The following is a 19,942-nucleotide window of genomic DNA, read 5'->3' as shown; positions in this document are numbered from 1 at the left end:
AAGGTCGCAAAAGACAAAGTCATCATGGATCGGGCAATGGTCTTGCACCCGAGCCCAATCGAAATATTGTAGCAATCAATGTTTCAGGCATGGGAGGCGAGCCCAAATCAATGCTCGTCAAGCGTTTGGGTAGATAGGTCAGGAGAATGTGGTACCCCTTTGGATCCTTGGTCACGAGTGCATGCAAGTGACGAAGGAATCCTGCAATCAATGTGGATTGAGGGGGCACCATGGGATGATAACCACCATCGTTCCCTTCCTAAGGAAGATACTCAAGGCGACCTGTATCACCCTTCAGTATTTGAATTCCTAACGAATACTGTAAATACGGTGGACTCCGAGAGAAACCTATCCAATATAGAAGAAACTATAGCCATAAATATCTCGACCAAAACAGACATTGTAGAGAATATTTATGTCGGCAAAGGTTGTTCCCCTTCAGAACAAGAAATATATAAAGCTCTTTTCCGCGAATTTAGAGATGTCTTTGCTTGGTCATATGATGAAATGCCAGGCATTGACTCGAGTATCGTTGAACATGAAATTAAGATGTATCCTGATGTCAAACCAGTAAGACAACGGCTTCGGCAGGTACACCCCAAGAAGGCCGCTGCCATTAAAGCGGAAGTTGAGAAACTTCTCCATGCTGGTTTCATCTACCCGGTTCCTCTAACCGATTGGGTATCGAATATTGTCCCTGTTATGAAAAAACAAGGAACAATACGAGTGTGCGTCGATTATAGGGATGTAAATCAAGCCTGTCCAAAGGACAACTACCCTACACCCTTCATCGACCAGATAATTGATGAATGCGCCGGATGTGAAATCTTTTCGTTTATGGACGGATTTTCCGGGTATAATCAAATTAATATCCGCCCACAGGACCAGTCAAAGACTGCATTTATTTGTCCGTGGGGCACATTCGCTTATCGAAAATTACCCTTTGGTTTAAAGAACGCAGGGGCGACGTTTCAGAGAGCAATGAATTATGCTTTCCATGACATCAAGAACATCGTTCAACCTTATCTCGACGATCTTCCGGCTCATTCGCAAAAGCGGACTGATCATCCGCAACATTTAAGAGCGATATTTCTACGTTGCCGACACTACAAGATAAGACTCAATCCGCACAAATGTGTGTTTTGCGTCGGTTCTGGTCGTTTACTTGGCTTTATAGTCTCCAAGGATGGGATTCGTCTCGACCCTTGCAAGGTGCAGGCAATCATTAATTTGCCTCCACCTTCGAACTTGCTTCAGATTCAGAAACTCCAAGGGAAAGCAAACTTTCTGAGGAGGTTCATTCCGAATTACGCAGAACTTGCTAAAGGTTATACCCGTCTCTTGAAAAAGGATGTACCTTTCGTCTGGGACCAGGTTGCGCAAGCTTCCTTTGATGCTCTGAAAGAAGCGCTAGTCAAAGCATCATTAATGTACGCCCCGGACTATCAAAGAGACTTTAACCTGTATCTGGCTGCAGCAGATACGACCATTGCAATGGTTTTAGTTCAAGAAGTCGACGGAATTGAACACCCTATATATTATTTAAGTAAAAACTTAAATGATACAGAAAGTAAATATTCTCATGTTGAAAAGCTAGCACTTGCTGCTGTTCAAGCGATACAAAGATTTCGGCATTATGTCCTCTTCAGGAAGACCACCGTATTGTCAGATTGCAACCCCATGACTTATATACTGTCGCGACAGTTGCTTGGGGGAAATATTCAAAGTGGATAGCTATCCTTCAAGAGTTTGATCTGGAATTTGTGAAATCCAAATCAAAGAAAGCTTTAGTTTTCGCAGAATTATTATGCGATCTCCCGTCATCGTCCAACGATGAAACGTCCAAAGAATCGATCGTGGACGAAAGTTTGTTTCTGATATCAGCAAGTGATGAGTGGTATGGAGATATAATAGTTTATCTCCAAACCCAAAAGTTTCGGCCAGACACCTCTCACTCAGAACAAAAACGCATTCGATACCAAGCAAAAGACTACATGATCGTCGGTGATACGCTTTACCGTCGTGGTGTCGATACGGTCCTGAGAAGGTGTCTAACCCATGAGGAGGCCGAAAAAGCCCTGAATGAATGTCATTCAGGCACCTGTGGGGGGCATCAATCTGGATATGCTACAGCACAAAGAATCTTACGAGCAGGATACTTCTGGCCAACCATGTTCAAAGATTGCATAACCGCAGTTAGAAGTTGCCATGCATGTCAGATTTTTGATAGCAAAACCAGAAGACCCCCCGCTCCTTTACAGCCAATAATAGCTGTGGGGCCTTTCGCCAAGTGGGGCATCGATTTCATGCAATGTAACCCCACCTCGACCGGGGGGCATGGGTATATTATAGTCGCAGTTGACTATTTTACCAAATGGGCCGAGGCGATGCCTACATTGGATAACACTGGTGAAACAGCAGCCCTATTCTTTTTTAATCATGTAGTCGCCAGATTCGGCGTACCACAGGCCATAGTAACAGATCATGGATCGCATTTTCGCAATCACATGATGGTTGAATTAACTGCCAAACTAGGATTGTCTCACGACAGCTCTACTCCGTACTATCCGCAAGCTAACGGACAAGTTGAAGCGATCAACAAGGTCCTGAAGCGCATGCTGCAAAGGATGGTGGGGGTTCACAAAAGAAGATGGCATTTGATCCTGTACTCGGCTTTGTGGGCCTACCGAACATCGGTAAGGAATGCCACTGGGTTCACACCGTTTCAACTGGTGTATGGCCTAGAAGCAATCCTACCGATCCAGTGTGAAATTTCGTCCCTTAAACTCGCAATTGATCTCCTCCCCGGAACCTCAGAAGAAGAAGCTCGTTTCTTGGAGTTAATCCAGTTGGATGAAACCCGTCGTGATGCCGCCTTGGCCAACGAAGCCCATAAGAAACGAGTCAAAGCGCAGTTCGACAAAAATGTCAAACCCCGTGTCTTCTCGGAAGGTGATTTGGTCTTGCTTTATGACCAAGAATCCGATAAATTGGGAGCTGGGAAATTCAAGTCCTTATGGATGGGCCCTTATATTGTTAAAAGTGTGTTAGCAAAAGGTGCCTACGAGTTGGTAGATTATGACGGAATTCCACTGGCGCAACCCCGCAACGGGTTGTACCTTAAGCGTTACTATGCCTAATAGTAACCTGTATGCTTTTGTTACATTTTTGTTTTCGCTAAAGCGTTTGTTCCGGTTTAAGTAATCCGCTTTTTACACTTATTGCAGATGTCAAATCCATTGGAACCGTGGGTTGGATATGCTGACGGAGCGAGTCGTAGTTCGAGGAACCTATCCTCTGCAGCATGGGCCATTTTTGACCCAAGCGGCGAGTTAGTGAGTTTCAGGGGGGTATGTATTGGTCAATCAACAAATAATATCGCTGAGTATAGCGCGTTGATAGAGCTCCTCTCTGATGCCATCACCCATGGCATACGCCGGCTAGTCGTCAGGCTAGACTCACAGCTCGTGGTACTACAGCTCAATGGTACCTACTCTGTCCGAAATCCAGCTATTTATCGCAAGTTCCTAAGAGTTAAAATCTTGGAAAGACAGTTTGATTTTATCCAATATCAACACATTTCCAGAAACTTAAACACATTAACCGACTCATTAGCAAACTATGTGTTAGATAGACATTTGCAAAATTGATAAAAAGAGAAGCATCATCGATGTTTCATACATGGATCACATAAAAACTGGAATAAACCCCGAAAATCAAAAATATATATAACTGTTTACGGTTTACATATAATGTTCTGTAACCAAGACAAAATCGGTCATATGACCCCAAAACTCAAAAATGGCTGGGGGGCACCCTAGCCTAGTGATGCTCATGATAACATGCCACGGCCTGTGCAATCATGCGCAGAAGACGAGACCATCGTCTAGGAACACCAGCAGTATGTCGCTGCAATCGTAGAGGCAACTCGTCGATCCGTACATCCGGAATCCCAAGGGTAAGACCCTCGACCTGTTCCTGCACAGCTGCAAGAGTCTCGGCCAAGTCAAGGTCACGGAGAATAGCTCTCCCAGGAGCCTCCCCTGCTGGGGCAGCGGCCGGAACTCTCGGACGAACTGCTGGACGGACGGGGCCCACATCTGCATGCACACATGAGTTTGATTAGAGTCTTGATAGAGTAAAGCACAAGGACATTATAAATAAAAAATAGTAAACAGTGATAAGGTCAAAATATTTACCAAGATCACCCCACTGCTCGCCATCCGGTAGTACCAAATCCGGATCACCTCGGAAATCCATGCCAATATATGGATACTCGGAAAAAGCCATATCCTGCCGCTCGAACCACCTAAAGAAGGCATCAGTAAAAGTAATCTGAGATTGACCTGCATGTCTAGACATGTGGTCGACCCACCTCTGCATGCGTGGCTCAGTAGGAGATGGCAAGTCGAGAACAATGTACTGAGGTTGCATCAGGGGTATCTTCTCCAAAGCGAAGGCAGTCAAAACTGAACCGAAGCCAAAATTCTTCAGTTTCCCGTCCTTTACTTTGGTCAACTGGTTTTTCATCTGAACCAGTACTGCATCACACCAGTTAAAAACTTTCGGCTGAAGACACTCCAGGGCGTGCTGCACATAAGACCTGTTGGCAACATGAGGGGATGCGCTGCCGGCCATCCTACAAATCGTGTACAGAATAGACCTGAGAGACCTGTCAGTGATATCACGGATAGAAACCTTGCCGTCTCTGCTCGGCTGGGATCCCTCCCTACAATACTGACGGATATAATCTTTCACGGAATCGCTCCCTCGGGCCGAACCGGACAAGGAAATGGGGGCACCCCGCCTTGACAACCCAGTCAAGAAGTAAATGTCCACTATGGTCAAAGGGATGGACTTGCCCCTAATCTGGAACACTTGGTTAACAGGATCCCAAGCATCAAGCAGGTACTGCAGTAAACGTATCTGTGCCCTCATGCTAGATATGCGGAAGAATTTTAGCAAGCCACAGTTCCGCAACGCGCTCACGGTAACAGGATCATGGAGGGCAATCATGTCCTCCTCTTCATGCTCTCGTTCTCGCCACGTAAGAGTCATTCTGCTCCAATAAACTCTGCAAAACAAACAAGAGGAGGAGTAAGATCCCTGACTTGGTAAAGAAAATGGCAAAATTCTCATGAAAAAGTATGCAACCAAAAAGTTTTCTGCGCCCAACGCAGGTGGGGAAGGGTCTCACCTGCGTTGGGAGACAAACTGCCTTTGAAAATGAAAACCCCCAACGCAGGTTTCGATATGGGGCACCTGCGCTGATGGCAGAGCGCCCTAGAGAAACCCCAGGGGCTCATGGGGGCAGGAAAACAAGCATAAAACTGAGAAATAAGACCATGAAAAGATAGAGCTAGGGTTTAGCTCCTACCTGGTGGAAACGGCGCTGAAAATCGTCCACAGAATCTCCCGAAATCAGCTGGTGAAAAATCAAGAGGAAGAGGCACCTCCAAAGCTCCAACAAACTAAATGCACATGAAATGGTAAAATGAAAGGTAAAAACATCTTTTAATTGCTTTTTTACGTAGTTCAAAGTGAAATATTAGTATTTTTACTTCATGTTATCCATTTCTAACAAAGTTTGTTGCAGCAATTGATGAAACAGTACTATCTCTGGAAAAGAAAAACTAGTCATGGTAAAATATGAATTTGACCTTATCAAACGAGCAGTTTTGGCAAAGTTCATGCTCGTTAAAAAATAAACGCAAAACCGAGTAGTTTTAGCAAAAGTTCATGCTCGTTAAAAAATAAATGCACATGTGAGCAAGCTTCCCCCAGAGTTCAAGCTCATTAAGAAAAATGAACCGGTAAATAACCATTTGAGACCGTAAATTCATCAGCCATAAAAGCCTTGGTCGTGTTTGTGCACCGTCACCTCCACTTTTCATTTGGCCGATCATTCACATCCACTTGATTGTTTACCTATTTTGAGGAACAGCTGCGAAGAGTGATTTCACCTAGCCATCCTTGTGACACTGCGGTGATTGGAAAATTCCAACCTGTACCTGGAATCTGCTGCTATCCCTGTTTATCACTCATTCCTCAAAAGACGAGTCTTCTTTGAGCTCTTTTCACTGACTCGTAAAATATGAAAAGTTTGCCGAGTTTTGGCCTTCCAGCTCATTAAAAAGACCGGAAGAGCTATCCCTCCTCTCGATTTTAATCTTTTTGGACCTGAGGGATTATTGCACAAAAAGATCGAGCGCTTGTCTAGTTCGGCTCGATATAGATATCGAACATTCATCCCTTCTGTATTGTTTTATACTTTTTCGGACTTAAGGGATTAGATGACGAAAAAGGACCCCTGGAGTCCACTTTATGTACCCTTTTCAGACTCTCTAAAGATGAAAAGGACCGAGTTGTCTTTGTCGCTGGGCTCGTTAAAAATATTAGATAGCGACAAACTTGTCTTTAGACGAGAACGAGTTTCCCTATCGTTAAGCTCGTTAAAACATAGCGATGGGCTTGCCCGAAGGGCAGGTTATAGAACAAGCATATGTTATCCTCCTCAAGCTTGACAAAAAATAAAGAGGTACTAGTCAGAAATGACTGGGGAAAAATTGGGAGAACCTCAAAGCTTAATGGTAGCAAGTCGCTCTTGAACATGACACTTTTGCCTCCGTAAATATCGGGTTGGGTTATTATCATTCATCGGTCCCTTCACCATGGTCTCGCCATACCATCCATACATGGGGTAATGCTACCGATCCATCACATCAGTGTCGTTATATGTTCAAGAGATGTCATTCAGAAAGTGTCAACCGGGTCCCATCCACTACCATACATCATCTTTCATCCTTCCATGACCACCACCCTGAATCATATTTCACAGATCGTTTTCACCATCATCACTAGCTCCGTTTCGTGTCACTGATGTGGGATTCATTAAGGCCCTCCTTTGACGGATCACTTCTTGTCGACATCAGCTCACTATCCAAGAAGTTGATCTAGGAACACCCCCTCAGTACTTTGAAGCTTGCATGCCTCAATGGCAAGTTTCTCACTTCCGGTGATAGGTATACATTAATGACCCTCGACCGGGAGACTTTGCGTGGTGTTCGACGTCAGATCCTATATTCACGCCACGTGAATTGTGCTGCAGTACCTTGAGGGTCATCATCATTATCGGTGATTCCTCTCGCGCTTGTTAACAGTTTACATTATTGACTGGTAATCAAGCGATGTCTTTCCATGTTCGACTTCAAGAAATTCTCACATGGATCGACTTGTACTAGAGTGAAGATCGGACAAGTTTGAAGACCCCGGATCTAGTTTCATCCATCCGGGCTGCGATATATATTTAGGAGATAAAAACATAGACATGTGCAGTAGATGATCATCCTACTAAAAGGATGATAATTAAAAGCAGAGAATTATCAGTCTATTATCAGACGATCGTCTGTTTATGTACAACAAATGTATTTATAAAGCTGAGCATGGGAAATGCCCGCATCAGCTAGATCATGAAAAGAAAGTATGAAAAGATAATGTATTGTATTGTATTTTGTTACAGGTCACCTCCCGACGATTGAATGAACTTCGGATCCTCCTAATAAAGCATTTCACCCGATAAACGACCTCATACTTTAGGGGGCAACTGTTATAGACATTTTTGTGCCTTACAGCATAGAGCATGAAATGTCAATAATCTGAGGGATCCAAAGTCCCTAAACATGTTGTTCTTACCCTTAGAGGAACAAGGTCAGCAAACCACAGCACTGCAAATCAGTTCTCCACTGAAAAACACTCAAAAACAGGTCAATTTTGGATCAAAGCAGCTGCTCCACTAAGCATCTGCACTGAATGACAAAAGCTCCATGGTGTACCTGCGCTGCATAGCAAGTGCAACAAAGGCTACCTGCGCTGGGCGTACTTTGACATGTGGAGGAATCTTTTCTCAATGTGCCAGTGCCCAGGAAGCTTCCAAAATGACACTTGGATCAGAAGATTCGCCTAATGATGAGTAAAGAGGTTCTAAAACTCCAAGTGGAAGGTAGAAACTCCGAGTGGACTCAAGGACTGAAGAACAACTGGAGTTGAAGAGGACAACAAGTCACACATCAAGCTGACTTATCTTCACTCCAAAACTCTATATAAGGATCTCATCCCATGGGATCTGCAGGCCGGAATTTTGTGCAAAGAATTGCTGTTGGTTTACAGTTGTGAGTATTGGGTGATTGCTTGAGGGAGGTGAAGAGGAGATTTCTTTCCGTCGGGAAGGTGATGCTGGATTGGACCTCTCACGGTTGTATCACCGCCTGAACCTTACTTCCTTATATTAATAAAGCATTTGAGGTTCTTCTATTCGCATGTGTTTCAATGGTGTATTGTCTTACTTGCGTATTTGATTTATGCTAATCCTTGAATCAATTATGAATGCATGCTTCTTGTAGTTTCCTTTTCTTGTCTTGTTCGCAGGATCTCGTGTAGCTGGGCCCGTGAGAAGACTTGGAGCTGGGAGCAAGCGGCAAATAGAGGAGATTGGATCGACCATTTGCGCAAGACATCGGTAAGTGGATCTCTTCCTTTCATCTCTTGCATGTCATAAAGAAGTAACTTTAGATAGCTTTGCTTCAGCTGTTGCTAAGGAACTATCACCCTTAGAGTGGGATAGGGTCATTCCGTGTTGGATACTTTTCCCCACAACAAGGGCGGAAAAATCCAGAGGATGCATCCCAAAAGTAGGGACAAGTTCCCCTATGCAACATCGTCCTCAGTGCATAATCCACATGATACACTATAAAATGATCTAAGAGAGTGACACACTAACATATGAACTCACGACCAAGTGTATAAATTGACCTATATATCCACAAGTAGAATGTAAGTAAGGAAATTATTAAATCATTCCACAAATGCATGGAAGATAAAATCTATCATATCTAATTAAATTTTAATACTAGCAACCCTACAATTGGAGGGCCTAAATTAAGGAACATTGGAAAATAAAACTTATAATTGGATATATCTATTGTACTTCCTACAAAATGCAAGTAGATTGTGGATTACAAATTTACAACCATGATTTCATAAGAACTACTTACAGGTTTCAGGCGACCATACCCATGGGCTTCGTTGTAGAAATGAAATGTTTTGAAATTCCCACTAATGGCTTTGAGAGCATCCAAAGCATTCAGCTGCTCCATTCTCATATTCAGACCACTCTTTTGGGTGCTTCTTGCACACTACCAACCTTAGGGATAGTTTGGACAATGCTTACTTGCATATCCATATATGCGACACCATATGTTACTTCATCATATCCTAAGGATGAGATGATTAAACTTCACTTTAACGTAGCAACCAGATGTAACCTTGGGTTGGCAAGGGCTGGTGGAGTCCCTAAATATAAAGAGGGTAGAGTCTTTATATCTATTAGGAACTCATTTTCTTTCTACACTACCTCCCACCACTCTTCTTCTAGTAAATTCAAGTTGAAACAACCCTCTACCTGTTTCCTTGCTACCACAATTGCACAAGAATTGATCTTGTGGAAACCAACTTTCAAGAGAGAATTAGTTCTAATAATTCTGCAAATTTTGAACCAAAGTTTAACCTTCCATGCATGATATGGTTCTATAATTCCCTAATACATCGACATAACTAGATTGGCACTCGCAGAGTGCAACGACCACAAAAGTAGTGTACTTAAGAAGCCACAATATACAGATGCTACAAAACTAAATATGATATAATTAATAATGGAAATAACATAAAATAAAAGGACAACCTAACCCCTTATTGAATAATATATTTATTTGAGCTTGTGAAATGCAATCTAGAGGTTGTAGTCTCTCAACAATTCATATTATTTTAGACTAGCATGATCAAACTGCCAATCAGTCTTAGACTTCCCTAAACATGAGCTGGTATTCATTTTATTCTTCTTCTTTTAGTTCATTGGAGCTGAACCCCTTATTATATTTTAGAGATGGAGTTGAACATTGTATATTGTTTTAGAATTGGAGTTGAACCTTCTATCATGTTTCATAATTGGAGTTGAACCTTCTCTTCTCCCATTGAAAATTGTTGGAACTAAACTCTCTTTAGTTAATTCACTAGATTTACAATTGACCCTCAAACTATTAATTTCACGTGGTAGTCCAACAATCTTAGTGGCACTTCACCTCCTCCTGAGTTGTCTCAATGAATTCCCAGGGGTAGTGCATGGTGAATCTCCCTTTGACAGTCCCAATAACTTCCCATGCATTTGTCTTTAGCAATTCTGTAGCAGTGCATCAATTCTATAGAAATGCGTGAATTTTGTGGCAATGCATGGATCCACAAAATTTTTGTAGTAGTGGAAAATTCTTTATTACTCCTACTAATAAAATAAACTAAACAAGAAGAAATGCAGATCAGAAGATAATATTTTGATACTTACATGAGCCCAAGGATGCTAACTTTATGTGGGATCAACACCTCTAACAATTATTCTCACATTATCCTATTCATCTTTCAACTCATCCTACTGGAATTGGGCTTTGATTACCATTCGTCTTCACAGTGATCATTCACGTCATTCTAAATCCAACATTCCTCATGCTTCTCCTTTCCCAGTTCAAATGGATTCCCCTCTGGGATGTTTTTGGGGTTGCTCTAATATCAAAACTGATGCAAATTTTTTACTGTACACTAGAAAAATTTGGAACTGACTCCAAATGGGTGTGGATCCTCTGGCTTCTACAGGCACATATCTGCAAAACTGATGAAGACACCTCCAGTCTGCACATGTGTAGATTTACACACCCTATTCTAGCTCATAGGTAAGTCCAATAATACTTCTCAAGATCTGAAAAAGTGTTATTAGCAACTAAGAATTACATTCTGCCACACAACATTATAATTGGAGGAATCAAGAGATATTTAATACCTAATTATAGCATATCATAAATGTGTTGAAAATGGCAACAAGAAATGATAAAAGTAGAAGTGCTAAAATAGCAGTTTGGGTACCAGTGTTGGATTGGGCAACAGGGAATGAAAAATGGGAGTGCTAAAAATAGAAGTTCTATTTTTAGCAGTTCAGTGTGGATTTCTATTTTAGTCAGTCCCTGGACTAGAAATAGGAAGTAAAATTCAAATTTTATATTAACAGTAGTTTGAAAATTAATTAATTAATTCATCTTGAGTTAATTAGTTAAGGAAAATCAAACATGAAGTCTATGTGAGGACATGCAACAATTTATCTATTAATTAAGGAATTTATCCATCGGTTAAAGAGATAAGGATGAGTTCTAATTTGAGTAGTAATTAGTTGGCTCAGTTAACTGAGTCAAGTCCGGTTATATTTGATTTAAACAGTTTGTTTAAATTAAGTAAGTTCAGTTAGTTAATGCATGCTTGCATATAACTGTTGCACTTCAGATAACTGAAGATTCTCTCATGAATAACTCATGCATGTCAGTTCAGACAGAGACCCAGTTGAGATCAAAGAAGGGCAATGTACTATCCGTTGGATGGATTTTTCCTATAAAGGAAAATCATCCAAGCAGAAGGATCAAGGTTCCTTGAGGATTGTGTAGTTTTACAGGGTGTGAGATTAGTGTTACACTTGGTAACAGGAGGATCACCCAGGAAAAACTACGCAAGGAAATAGGAGGCTTGGAGGGCAGAGGAGAAGGCTTAGGAGAAGTCTTGATTGCCTGTGAGCATCCAGGAGGATTGCACTGATATCTGGCTAGCTATGAGAGCTAAGGCTTTGTGTAATCCTGATGTATTTCCACCTTCATCTATGAGGATTGTATTGAGAGCTGGCTAGCTGTGTGAGAGCTAAGGCTTTGTATAAATCCTATGTATGATAATACATAGAGTGGGGTTTTAGGCTGAGGCTTTCCCCAGGTTATATCTTCTGTGTTATGTGTGATTGATTCCTTCTTATCAGTTATATGTGTTCTTATTGATGTTGCTCATGTTTGATTAAGCTTCAGCTAAATTGTTTGTAGAAGTAGATCAAGTGTTTTTCTTTAGTATATTGCATTACTAGGTGATCTATAGCTGGGAATTTCTACATGGTATCAGAGCTAGATGATTTGTAGAAAAATTCTACATGGTATTAGAGCTAGCTGATTTGTAGAAAAAGTTATACATGGTATCAAAGCTATCTGATTTATAGGAAAAACTCTACAAAATTCTACATGGTATCGGAGCAAAGGTGATCAAAGGAGAGAACCGTATACTGAGACGAGATTTCAGAGTTTTGAGTTTTGGGCCGAGAGTTTGTAGAGCAAATCTAAAAATTTCTATACAAAATTTTTAGAAACAAATAGCATATTTGGATTCCTTGTGGAAAAAGACCCAAATTCAAAAAACAAATCGGCTGAATCGGAGTTCGGATGAGGGAGATATCGCTGATTTAAAATCAACTCTTTTTCCAAAAAAATTCGTGATGACAGGAAAGTGGAAACAGATTGGTGTGCTAGCCAAGAACCTGTATGCACTTGAGGTACAAGATGCATGCAAAGCCTTGAGGAGCAAGGAAAATGTTAGATACTTGGTGGTTGAGAGGGAGAGTACATTACCTCTCAACATGCAGCGCCAGATGAAGTCTCAGACAATTGTGGAGGAGCCACAATTGGTGAAGTAGCTTCAGGAGGTTGTGGAGCAGCCACAACTGGGGAAGCTGAGAGGAGACATAGTGGAGGCATCCACTCATGCAGAGACCTCCAGTAGGGGGAAACTTCGAGCCAGGTGGGCAGAGGGATCACATGCAGCCATACCTCCAGGTAGGAGGTGGGGCGATGTGGAGTGATCGTCCCAAGGAGGAGGGGCAGGATCCTTGAGGTACTCAGCCTCTTTGATTTGAATTTGCTACAGGAGTCCCAATGAGGAGTAGCAGGACTGACTGATTGGGTAGAGATAGATGTGGATAGAGCGACAGAGAGAGCTACAGCGAAGGACTCCTAGGACTGTGTAGAGCTAGGAGGCTGCGGTGATGCGAGAGGCATAAGAGTGTTGCACCATTGTAGGTTGGCATAGAGAGGTGTGCAATGGTGCGAGATGCATGGAGTGTTGCAGCAACTTAGAGGTTAGAGAGGGAGCACTTGTCAGCAGCAGGTAGAGCTTCAGCATCAGAGTATGTTTCTAGCCCAACAGAGAGGTCAGTGGGAGTTTTTTTTTTTGTTCCTAGAGTTACTGGAGCAACCACACCTGGTAGAAGTGTTGCATGCAGAACATTCCAGAGGTACAAGATTGGGTTCGAGTTGAATGCCTTTCTTGTTGAGAGGAAGTGTTGAAAATGGAAACAAGAAATGCTAAAAATAGAAGTGCTAAAAATAACACTGCTAAAAATAGCAGTTTGGGTACCAGTGTTGGATTGGGCAACAGGAAATGAAAAATGGAAGTGCTAAAAATAGAAGTTATATTTTTAGCAATTCACCATGGATTCCTATTTTAGTCAGTCCCTAGACTAGAAATACGAAGTAAAATTCAAATTTTATATTAATAACAGTTTGAAAATTAATTAATTAATTCATCTTGAGTTAATTACTTAAGGAAAATCAAACATGAAGTCTATGTCAGGACATGCAACAGTTTATCTATTAATTGACGAATTTATCCATTAGTTAAAGAGATAAGGATGAGTTCTAATTTGAGTAGTAATTAGTTGGCTCAGTTAACTGAGTCAAGTCCAGTTATATTTGATTTAAATAGTTTGTTTAAATTAAGTAAGTTCAGTTAGTTAATGCATGCTTGCATATAACTACTACACTTCAGATAACTGAAGATACTCTCATGAATAAATCATGCATGTCGGTTCAGACAGAGACCCAGTTGAGATTAAAGAAGGGATAGTGTACTAACAGTTGGATGGATTTTTCCTATAAAGGAAAATCATACAAGTAGAAGGATCAAGGTTCTTGAGGATTGTGTAGTTTTACAGGGTGTGAGATCAGTGTTACACTTGGTAACAGGAGGATCACCCAAGAAAAACTACACAAGGAAATAGGAGGCTTGGAGGCAGAGGAGAAGGCTTAGGAGAAGTCTTGATTGCCTGTGAGCATCCAGGAGGATTGCATTGAGAGCTGGCTAGCCGTGAGAGCTAAGGCTTTGCATAAATCCTATGTATGATAATACAGAGAGTGGGGTTTTAGGCTGAGGCTTTCCCTAGGTTATATCTTCTGTGTTATGTGTGATTGATTTCTTCTTATCAGGTATATGTGTTCTTATTGATGTTGCTCATGTTCGATTAAGCTTCCACTAAATTGTTTGTAGAAGTAGATCAAGTTTTTTTCTTTAGTATGTTGCATTACCAGGTGATCTACATGTGGGAATTTCTACATGGTATCAAATCTAGCTGATTCGTAGAAAAATTCTACAAAATGAACATGAATACACAACATGTGGCATCATAAACACAATCCCTTTATTTATTAGCTCCTCCTTTAATATTTAATGCAACACATAGTTCCAAACCATGGTTTCTAACCAATGATTAATGCCACAAGCATACTAAGGCTCCTCTGAGAACATTATCTCTATCTTTGTTACATAGAGGTAGGCTTGTTCCCTTGTACACAAAGATTACAATCATTATATCCTAAATTTCTAGAAATAAATACATCTAAAGACCCAAACACCAACACTGCCACATTTTTTGGGTGTTAGAGACCCACTAAACAATGCATAGGAATCTTGCTTCATGGTCTTGTTGTAGTTTCTCTTCTTGCCATTTGGTTCCAAAATCAATTCCTATCTCCTCATGATTAATAGACCCAACAACTCCCATAAATGGGTCAATAATTTGGATGTGTGTCATGCTCTACTGCCCCTACATAAAGCACAAATCTATATAGACCTGAGTCTGAGATGCACTTCCCAGTTTGTGAAGATTGAAGTTGCATATCTCCTATTTATATATTTCAGAACTCGGTGATTTGTGTGCATTTGATAGATCCTCAAGCTTAGGAACCCCCGGTCAATATCAAACATGAATATAGATGGGTGTGTGCGAACATCATATTCATGTAGTCAATGCATTGTTTATATTTAATGTCCCATCACATCGACATACAAACACTACAATGCCCACCCATGTCCAGGCTATTAGCATGGACCTCAACTCTTTCTCAGTGCAACTAAGGTGGATGTGATCCAATTTCCATCTCTCCAAAAGTATACAGTAAGCATTACATCAAATAAGCTTTACCACTATCCCTGAAAGGACATACTACCAGGGACGTTGTGGCATAAACATATATATGTAAAAAGGATGGAGCTTCAACAAAAAGGATCCAACTTTGCATCAGGAATAAAATCTATTCACTAGACGTTGAATGGGGCTCCAAATTACTCATTGACATTTTAGTAGGAAAATTGCACAAATCCATATCCTTTAGATTGTCCTAATACATCTGTTGCAATCTTACAAGAGAGAATAGACCCAAACACAGAGAAAGTATCATAGAGAACTTTAATGTCTATTACTTTGTGAAGATTCTTAATAAACATGTTCGTTGATCCACTCTTGCGGATGCTGGGATCATGATGTGAATACATTATCTGAATGGGCTTTACATTAAGAGGCATAAAATTCAACAAATCTCAAGCCTTGCTGGAATTTTTAGCAATGCCATAATTGATATAGGCGTATCCAAGAAAACTCTTGGTGTTGATATCTCTGTAGATGCGAACAGAGAGAACGAGACCAATCTACTGGAAGAGCCCATAAATTTGGCCATCAGTAACACTAAGGTCTAGATTCCCCACATATAGAAACGTTGATAGGAATTGATTAGGTAGATTGTTGTTGTCATTCCCAATAGCCTATTGTTGTTGTGAAACAACAAATTTTTGGAGTTGGACTTGTATCTGTGTCATTCTATCTCTCTTTTATAGAAATTTTATCTCTACTCTCTGATATTGGAAAAAATAGAAAGCACAACCTCCTTCAACTACCACAAATAATTTAAAAATAAAAAGAATGAAATACAAATCAAAATTGAAAATAAAAATCCAAAACCACCCTAAAAACACATGTGAAGTTTAAAATCAGGGTTGGGAGATTCAAACAAAGCAAACCAACCAAGCCCTCCTTTAAAATTCTTAAATCCTGAAAATTGTTAAGTTTGTTGAATTTTGAGTGAGATCTAATATTCTTCTTTCTTACCTTCTTAGTTAGTGTTGTTGCCTCTCTGAGGTTGGGCCCCTAAATAGTTCCTCCCCCTAGGAGTTTCGTACCTCCATTTCTCCCCCCTTGGTCTGTGGGATAACCCCACCACACTTACTTACTTACAAAGAAACATGTATATACACCAAAATGGAATGCAAGCAACTAAGTTCTATTCAGACTAACCTCAGGTTTTATTATGTATAGTGCTAATGTTAATGTTAATGTATCAATAGTAAAGGCATGTGCACTTCCTACACCACCAACTTGAGGTGGGGGATATTTTGTGATGGTTTGGATATGGGAACATGTTCCACCCAACCCAATTCTTTATCATCCAAAAACCCAATAATTAGAAATGGATTATGAGAAAAAAAAAGGAAATGTATATGAAAATCGAGGTCAGATGGGATTGGTCACTACACATATCACAAACCAAGTCAGGCTAAACCTAATGATTGAGTTGATTCAAGTTCAATATGTGCATGCCTAGGAGGACCAGGTAGGTGTACGAAGTTAGGCAGTAAGGCAGGCAATGCTCGTTGAGGAAGGACGTGGCTGGAAGAAATCAAATTGCAGATTTGCAAATATGGTGTAAACTATAAATTTGACCATCCTCCCCTAGGAGCACTTGACAAAGGTCATGCTCAACAACTTATGAAGTTGACTCTTGCAGGCTTCCCAAGACGAGAGGGTGAGGCTACATGCCTGTTCTATATGAAAACTGGAACTTGCAAGTATGGTGCAACTTGCAAGTTTGATCACCCCCCTCTTGAAGAAGTTGTAGCCAAATATGTTGCAATGGTTGCAACCACTAAAGATACCTCAGCAGATTATGATAAGATTGATTGAGGGAATGTTGGAGCCAAAGCTATAGATGAAAATATCAAAGATTGATGAACATTGCACAAAGTGGATTAAGGTCTTCTGTTTGAAGGAGACATGAAGAAAGGTAGATCTGTTTGGGGTTGTAAGATTTCACCATCAAACTGCTATTTGGGGGATGCAGGAAAATATGTCAAATTTAGGGTTGCAAGGTTTTCCCATGAAGTTGTTGTTTGGGAGTTTCTCTGAAAATGTCAAAGTTTCCATGCATGCCTAATATTTTGAGGAGAATTGAAATATGTATTTTGTTTGTTTCATATGTTGTAAGTTTTTGAATATATGACCTAGGGTAAATAATTTTACACTGAAGATGTTACTGTAGCTATTGTAGGAATGTTTAGAAATTGACTATGATTTCGTACCAACAAAATAATGCAAACATAGAGATATAGAGATCAACTCAACAACACCTACTTCGACTTTGATAGATCATTAAAAAGGAAGAAAAGACAGCTACAAACTGCGTCACTCACCATTTGGTAACCTCATCCCAAATATTTCATGTATACCCCTAAATTAAGGGCTCTCCAATATTGTTGCCACTTTATTGAGGGAGGTGTGCAACAGGTTGATATAAGTGATTCCTAGACAATTACGATCTCAATTTCTCATATTCTAATTGATAAAATAAAATGGTGACAACTTCATGCTACAACCTTCACGATATTGATCTTTCAATGACATCAATGACAATACATGTTCGACTATAATTCTCAATTCCAGAAATATATATAAATGATTGAGGGAAAAGAATGATATTTCCAATTATTCCTAATCACAAAAAGGATTGTTGAATAGAGAAAGCCAGTTTAGGTAGTATTTGGGGGCAACAAAAATTCAAATTGTGTAAACAAATTTTCAAAATGCATACAAAAAAATAAAGTATGACCCATAAAAGCATAGAAAATCAATTTTGGGGGTCTATATCTTAAGCATGTGTGAGAAAAACAAGGTCACAGGGTTTATATATAGCAGCATTTAAGGTAATTTCTAGTTATTCAAAGAGATGTCTGCAAGCAAATCAATAACACCTAAGATTTGTCTTTCCAAGATATCGCTCAAACAAGAAGCTTCAATTATTTTGGGCTATGAGTAAATCTAGTGAGTTGCAAACTTTATTTTATAGAAAAACACAACTTTCCATAGAAGAAGTTTTTTCTCCACAACCACAACACCGAAACCAGCCCCAAAAAATCAAAAATCAACCCTAAAAGCATGAAACAATTGACAACAAAAATGGAAAATTTGACAAGACCTAAATTAAATCTAATCACAGTGAAGTCCATTGTACCTTCCAAGTGACAATGACGTGATTTGGCCTTTCTCAAGCACTAGGGGCAACCCCAGGGTATCAGAAAAGGGATATCATTCATATCTAGTAACCTAAACAAACATAGCATTTAATACAGAAACCATTTATCATAATCATCTTCTAGAGCAGCACCATGAACACGAACAAGAGAAATCTCATATTCTTCTTAGGTGTTTCTTTGGTTACTCTATCTCATCACCAACTTAGTGTCCATTCTCTAAAGGACCTGATAGACACATTCATGTAACCTCTTAAACAACAAAAGATCTTAATATCACCTAACTCCAGGTTGTGCATATGAATGACCTTTAGTAGAGGGCAAGTGAAGTTGAGGTTTGCTAGATGATCCACTACCATTGCCTTCCAGCATCCTTGATCTACTTCTTGATCCAGGGAGAGAACTTGCTGCATGCGTTTCCCAAGTTTCATTGAATTTGACAGCTTCCTCTTCAGTCAAGTTGTGAAGAGTTTGTACAGTATTCTCCCTGCCATCTACATTCTGTTTCTTACAGAAAACATGCATCTTGTCACCAATTTCCCAAGAAACTCCATTATTCTCTTGTTGTGAGTCATCCCCAGGCTCTTGCTAAATGCGAGAAGGCTTTAACCGAGTTGGGTGTTGCACTGGAAAATGTGGATGACACAGCAAGTGCTGCTAAGTTTATAGCCACCCATAATTACAGAGATACAAGAGTTGTTGCAAGTGCTCAAGCTGTAGAGATTTATGGCCTTGATATTCTTTTAAATGGGATCCAGGATGATTTTTACAATGTTACTCGCTTCTTGATGTTAACCAGGGATCCAATAATTCCACGAACTGACAGACCTTTCAAGACAAGCATTGTATTCACTGTTGAGGATAGACCTGGGGAGATTTTCAAGGCACTTGCTATATTTGCTTTTAGAAATATCAATTTAATCAAGATTGAAGGTAGACCCCAGAGAAAGCGGCCATTGAGGGCGGTTGATGATAGGAACAATGGGACTGCAAAATACTTTGACTATCTATTATATGTTGACTTTGAAGCCTCTATGATTGATCTACGAGCACAAAATGCATTAACTCACCTACAGGAGTTTGCAACATTCCTCTGAGTACTGGGTAGCTATCCAATTGATACGACCCCCGTGAATCATCCTATAGTTTCATAGGCTTACAGATCATTGGTTTAAACTTCAAAGGTTTCTACCCTTGTGAAGCACATTGTTTTTCCACTGCCCTACTTCATGGCTGAGGCAAACAAACATTTTGGCCTCTGCTTATTTATCCTTGGTGTCCTGTCAAGGAGATTTCATTCCAGAGGTTCCTGCAGTGCTCAGTTGGCATGCACGGGTTGAAAATTAGCAACTTATCCATATTAGTACTACGTATAGCTTGCCAGGTTTTGATGTGGGTCTGAAGTGAGGATTGTCACCACCTGGTTCTATAAAATATAAGATAGATGCGTGTGCATCTTTTGTATATTTGATTTTTTGTAAATATAGTTGTAGGACATTGATAGAGACAAACCGAATCAGGAATAAATGATGCCTTTCTAAACTTAAATATAATATTATTGTGCTATATTGAATCACTAACATTTTATTTGGATTAAAAAAATGCCACTATTCTCTTGCTTCCCTTGGCTATT

The 19,942-nt window shown here is 40.2% G+C and overlaps 1 pseudogene; it reads left to right on the top strand.

The window, feature by feature from the left end:
• The first annotated feature begins 18,612 nt into the window (after positions 1-18,612).
• On the top strand, positions 18,613-19,463 carry LOC149142511 (arogenate dehydratase 3 pseudogene; annotated as a pseudogene).
• Positions 19,464-19,942: the final 479 nt, after the last annotated feature.

The sequence above is a fragment of the Pinus tabuliformis genome, chromosome X, assembly GCF_031772625.1.
Source record: "Pinus tabuliformis cultivar Carrire ecotype Pingquan chromosome X, CPIR1, whole genome shotgun sequence".
NCBI classification, from domain to species: domain Eukaryota; kingdom Viridiplantae; phylum Streptophyta; class Pinopsida; order Pinales; family Pinaceae; genus Pinus; species Pinus tabuliformis.
This window is presented reverse-complemented; position numbering and strand designations above follow the sequence as displayed.